Genomic DNA, 6,366 nt, shown 5'->3' with positions numbered 1-6,366 from the left:
GTGCCAGTCAGAGGCATAGACAGAGGTTTATTTAGTGAAGTAGACACACAGGGTATCTCAAAATGAGAATGTAGTGTATCTCAAGAAAGAGAGATGATACATTCAAGGAAAAATTTGTATTCCTTGATACAAGCGAGGAATATACATTCAAGGGAGAATGCAGGCCATCTTAAGAATGAGAGACACATTTTTAGGGTTCATGACTTTTCTTTTAAAGGAAACTTGGTGAGAGGTGAGTATGGAAAGATTTGTACAAATGATATAAATCTGGTCAATCAGGATCCCTGGGTTGATGTAGTCTTTATTATCTGGTCTATAGATAGAGGTGGAAAGTCCCTCTAAATTATAGATCTCTCAAAATATTGTATTTCTCTTTACTTAATCTCTTTGTTGGCAGTGGGTAATTAACAGTGAAAGGGAGTTTGACAGATTTCCCAGGAATTTTGTAGTGATCATGCTGCCTTTTAAAAACGTACTGACTTGGGGAGTGACAGGGCTGGAAATATATGTGGAACTTCTGGATTAAAATTTTATTTTGTTTTTCCTTTATGTCTCCTTTGTGCCTATTTTTAAAATTTCTTTTACCTCAGAGCCACCTCTATCTCATCCTCTCAGGTTTGAACTTTTAAAGTCATTTGCAGGAGAATTTTAGCATCATCAGCTACAGTATTGAGGAATTTCAAACGTAGAAAGTAGATTTTTAGAAACGGAAAGACAGCGGATATGGCACCTCCATTTACTGAGCAGTAGCATTCAGCACAGCTCCTCACCTTTACTGCTATACTGTCATCCTTCACAAGTTGCCAGAAATCCAAGGACTTGATGTAGATCTTGCTGTCCTGCACAGAAGTGCCTGACTTTTCAGCAATTTCTTCAATTGACTTATCATCCAGACCAAACTGTTTTCAGTAAACCTTTAAGAACTTCTATTGTTCAGTCAAATCAAAGTCACTGATAATGGGCACGAGGGAAAGGCCAAAGCTGCTGACTTCACAGTATCCAACCAGATCTTCTTGAGGAAATCTCTCTTTATTTCAATAGAAGCATCAGAAAAAGTGGGCAACAGGAGTGCAAATGTATGACACTTGTGAGCAGGGAGATCCTTCAACAGAGTGTCCTGTAGTCTTGGGAAATCAAAGTTATGCAGGTCAAAAGTGAAGTTTAGGAAGATGTACAGCTCAGGCACTCCAGTGTCACTGAGATTAGCCAGGCAATTGTCTCAAATATGCTGAAGGACTCTCTCCCTTTTGAAGGACTTGGATTTGGTTATCTTTTCATTATATAAATTGGTGTCCACCTTGGTTCTAACAAAGTAAAACTTCTTCCTCTCCTCTTTGATTTTCTGAGCATCATTGAGGACAGCATCATTAAGGTTGAACCGGGAGGAAGAAATGATGATAAAGAAGTCATATTTAGTAAATTCCACAGTTTCTAGGTAAGTATCTAGGAGGAAATTGGGAGTCCCTTTTCCAGGCAGGTCCCAGAAAGTCACCTTGGGATATTTTGGATGTTGATAGGGGATTTTTTTTCATGGTGGTCTCTACAACATCAACTGTAGCTACCCGCTCCTCTTCAGGACTAACCCCTTGCAGGGCATTGATGAAACTGGCTTGCCAGTCCCAGACTCCCCTATTACAGCCACCTCCAGAACAGAATTTTCTGCTGCGGCAAATGAATATTGATTGAATCTTTTCCACCACATTCATTAGCTTCCCTTCCTGAAGGTCTTTTAAAATATTACTGAGGGTCTCTAGAGAGAGAATACCTCCTCCCTTACTAGTTAATGTGGAGTAGTAAGGTATAAAGTCATTAGCCAAATGCTGAAAATTCTTTTTGGATGAATTCTTCAGGAAGTCTGAGATGAACTGATCCATGCTAGTTAACTGTGGAAGGTCTGTGGAAAAGTATAGAGAAGATAGAAGTAAGAAGGATGGAGCACTAAAACAGAAACACAGGATAAGCTAAGATACACAGTAATCTCTTTGGGCCACTACCATTGCTTCACATTGGTTCATTTTTCTATAACTAATTTATTTTGCCTGATGAAATTTATTAATTTTCACCATGTAGGACAGTACCTATTCTCTATGCTATTGATTTCTATGTCCAATGAATCAGGATAGTGTGGCAGACTAAATAACAGTTCCTAAAGATGTCCACCTCCTAAATCCCAGAATCTGTGAACATATAATGTTACATAATAAAAGGAACTTTTCTGATGTAACAAAATTAAGGATCTATGGGTGGAACAAATATTCTGGATTATCCAGGTGTGCTCAATATCACAAAAGGCCTTAGATGAATAAGGCAAGAAGAGAAAAGACAGAAGAAAGAAAAGAGGTTGGAGTTAAATTCCATGAAGATGAAGAAAGAGTGGGGAGTTAAGGAATGCAGTTGGCTCAGATGCTAGAAAGGACAAGGAAACAAATTGTTTCCTGGAGCCCCTAGAAGGAACCTGCTGATGCACTGATTTTAGCAACTTCTTATTAATTTTGGATTTCCAATCTCCAGAATTGGAAAAGAATAACCTTTTTTTTTTTAAACTGACACATATTTACTGTACATATTCATGGAGTACAGTGTGATATTTCCATACAAATATGCAACATATATCCATCAAATCAGGGTAATTGGCATATCTATCACCTTGAGAGTGTATCATTCAAAAATTTCTTTTAGCTATTTTCAAATATACAACAAATTTTTAACTATAGTCACTCTTCTGTGCTATCAAACATTAGAACAGTTTTTCTGACTGCATTTTTGCAACCATAACCCAGCCCTTCTCCATCCTCCTGCTGTAGGAATCTTGAATGCCCCCTCAAAGGCCCATGTGTTGAAGGCTTATTCCAAACCTGTGGAACTATTGGGAGGGGTTATAACCTATAGGAGGTGGGGCCTAGTGGGAGGAAGTTAGATCACTAGGGGGTATGCTATCAAAGGAGATATTGGGCTCCTGATCCTCCTTTTATCTCCCTTTGCTTCCTGGCCACCAAGAGGTGAGCAGGGTGTTGTACCACCCAGTTCTTGCCTTTATAGGCTGTCTTGCCACAGGCTCAAAGCAACAGAGTCAAATGACCATGAATTGGAATCTGAAACCAAGCCAAAATAGAACTTTCCTCTTTATAAGTTGATTATCCTGGCATTTTGTCATGGTTGTAGAAAGCTAACTGATCTTCCCTCCCCTCTTCCATTCCCACCTTCTGGTCACAGTTATTCTGTTTTCTGCTTCTATGAGATAAATGTTTTATACTTTTGGCTTATTTCATCTAACATAATGTCCAGCAGTATATGCACATTTTTCTCATCCATTCATTCATTGATGGACATCTCAATTAACTCCGGATACTGGCTCCATCTACCCTTTCTGTTCACTGCTACACCCTGTCTCTCAGGACCTGAGGCAAAGTTGTGTTATTTTAAGCCACTAAGTTCGTGGTAATTTTTTCTGACATAAAAGGCAAATTAATTGACAGATTCCTAAAACCGCAGCAGATTTCTATTCTGAAGAAGACTCACTGAGGCCTGCACCTTAGTGAGCAAAGAATACTTCCAGATAGGCCTGATTTCCTAAGCCCAGTTGAAAACTGGGGCAGATTTCATTATGAGGGCAAGGCAGGTGTATAGACAAGTCATCAAGTGTCCTGCCCTCCAATGTTCTGTAAAAAGATAAACACACATATATATCACCGTGGTAGTAACTGTATCCTGGTAGCTTAATTAATGTTGTTACCTCATTTAATGCATGAGTTTTATTTTACAACACATTCATATACAAGCATCTATCATCTAAAGTTTCAACATCAATTGTTTATCAAATATTGAACATAAAGAACAAAACATTGCTAGATTATTTAGCTATAATGCAAGAACATTCATTTTAAATATTGGTCCTTGTGAACAATTTTCCAAATGATCTTACTCATACATTGAATGAATGAGACACATTTAATATTAGTAGTAATAATAATAAAAAAAAGCTTTATCTTGGAGAGAATGGGAGGACTTACTTGTTTCCTATGTTTGGCATTTGGTTCCTGTGAAGCAATATTTAAAGAGGCTCATGTCATTTGGTAAACTTGGCAATGGGATAATGCATGAGTTTTGAGTGATTTAGAACACATGACACTACATGGTCCAGGAAGTAAACAGAAGCTTGAATTTTCTCCATAAAATATAACAACTTTGAAACATAGACATTTGACCACACAAAAGCAACTAGAGGAAAATACTGTTACTTGATTTGTTGGGCCATCTCTTAATTCGTTGTAGAAGTGAGTAAGCTTATATTAGGAAACTGAGAATTTAAAAAATATTTATAAGGCTGTGGTTGTGGCTCAGTGGTAGAGTACTTACCTAGCACACGTGAAGCACTGGGTTAGATCGTCAGCACCACATAAAAAAAATAAACAAAATAAGGGTATTATGTTCCTCTATAACTAAAAATATTTAAAAAATGATCTAACATAGTGTTGACTCAGGGATGAATAGAAGCCTTTTCCAGTAGGGTGTGCTGAGGGTTCCCTGTATCCTTCAAGGAGTTTTCTAAAGAAGAAGAAAAAAAATCAACTCTTAAAGTGAACATGTGGTCAAGATTTTAATAGTAATTATTTATGAAATAATGATGTGGGTATCACAATTAGTAGAGTTCTTTGAGAATCTTAACGAATAGACATATTTATCTTCACATATATATGCAAGAATGTGAAAACAGACAAAAGCACTGTCTGCTACAGGGCAGGATGAGTCATTTGAGCCTCAATAGACAGATTTTATTTATGTGCCAACATTGCTACTAATTATGAAAAACTTACAGAATTGTAAAATAGTTCCATGGCAGTGAAATGCTAGATTCAGAAAACCCAGATATTTTGCAATGAATACTGTAGTTTCCTGTGGAAGACATATAGGAAATGCTCTGCTTAATCCAAATATTCTCATATTTTCAACAATAAAGGCATCTTCAAGACACAAGTTTCTTTGTCATGTAAAGATGATTACCTGACTTTCTGCCTCCACCAGACAGACCTTCCCTCAGGCCTCCAAGCAGAAAACCAGACTCCAGTCACTGCAGATCCACAGTGCTCACCAAATCCAAAGAGATTTCTGGCATCAAAGATCAGATTCAATGTTTCCACAGAAATGTGAGGAAATGCTGAGATGATTTGCTGGAGCCCACAGCATAGCAACTAATACTATCATAGACCTGTCCTCTCCCAGAACATCCACGCTGTGTTCTGGATTCCTCACAGAAAGCAAGAGGTGAGGTGAGTCTCTGTCCTATCGAGGGTAATGAGCCCAGTGTGCAAACACCTCTTGTCAGGAGGGAACTAACTGATTATTAAGAAAATGCATTTCTGGGGCTGGGGAGATAGCTCAGTTGGTAGAGTGCTTGCCTTGTAAGCACAAGGCCCTGGGTTCAATCCCCAGCACTGAAAAAAAAAAAAAATGCATTTCCAGAAATTGAAACTGAAACCAGGTCAACTTTATATCCTTTCTGGACAGCCTAAGCACTTCCAGTAAAAGAAAAGTAAACATTTTGGGACTTCAGGGTAGTCAGAGAATAAGAGGAGGACTGAGAGAGACTTGGGGCCAGGAGAGGTAGGTTCCTCATGACCTCTGGGAGCATTCACTGAGCAAAGACCTCTGAGGACTGGACTTGCCAGGGGAAGGGAAGCACTGGGAATAGGGAGGAGGCCTGTGGGCAAGGTCCTGAAATTTCCAGTGAGAGAGGCAGAAGCATTTTCCAGCAGAAAAGAGAACTGTAACATGGTGTTTTTCTCACCTAGGAGTGCAGGTAGCTGACTGCCCCTATTACCAACACCTGGGCATGAATGGCCAAACTACTCAGAGAGGCTCTGGCAGATACTGTTTTGTGAACTGCAGATAGCTCAGACAGTTTGCAGCTGTGGATTGTTAGCTGTAGGCTTAGGAAAAAATCAGGAGCTGCCCATCTCTGTTCCCCTTCTCTCAGAAGAACTGCAGACACAGGCAGAGGCAGAGGTACCAAACCAACCAGCTGGCAAGGGCTTATTTAGTAAGCAGTCTTCAAACTTCAAAGAAGGTCTAGTCCTTCTTCTCCGGGTCTGCAGCATTGTTTTTTCACCCTTTCTACATTTGATAAAAGCAGAAGGAACAGTCTAATCATTTAATAGCAAGGACATATTTTTTCTAATGGTAAATGGAAATATAATTAACATCAGGCAGAGGAATTGCCAAGGGTTACTGAGGTTTCTCTGGGCCTTCCTTGCACTCTGTGCATGAGGTGAAGCAGGGTCCTTAAATCTAACCTGTGAGGTCAGGGGAGCCAGCTGCTTGCTTCAGGAAGGGAGGGGAGGCTTCCTTGGGGGATTAGGGTTAGGGTTA

General features: G+C 39.4%; 1 pseudogene; it reads right to left on the bottom strand.

The window, feature by feature from the left end:
* Positions 1-611: 611 nt before the first annotated feature.
* Positions 612-1,874, bottom strand: LOC124987101 (T-cell-specific guanine nucleotide triphosphate-binding protein 2-like; annotated as a pseudogene).
* Between the last annotated feature and the right edge of the window lie 4,492 nt (positions 1,875-6,366).

The sequence above is a fragment of the Sciurus carolinensis genome, chromosome 6 (genome assembly GCF_902686445.1).
Source record: "Sciurus carolinensis chromosome 6, mSciCar1.2, whole genome shotgun sequence".
Classification (NCBI taxonomy): domain Eukaryota; kingdom Metazoa; phylum Chordata; class Mammalia; order Rodentia; family Sciuridae; genus Sciurus; species Sciurus carolinensis.
The sequence above is the reverse complement of the archived record's forward strand: the minus strand, read 5'-3'. Positions and strand labels throughout refer to the sequence as shown.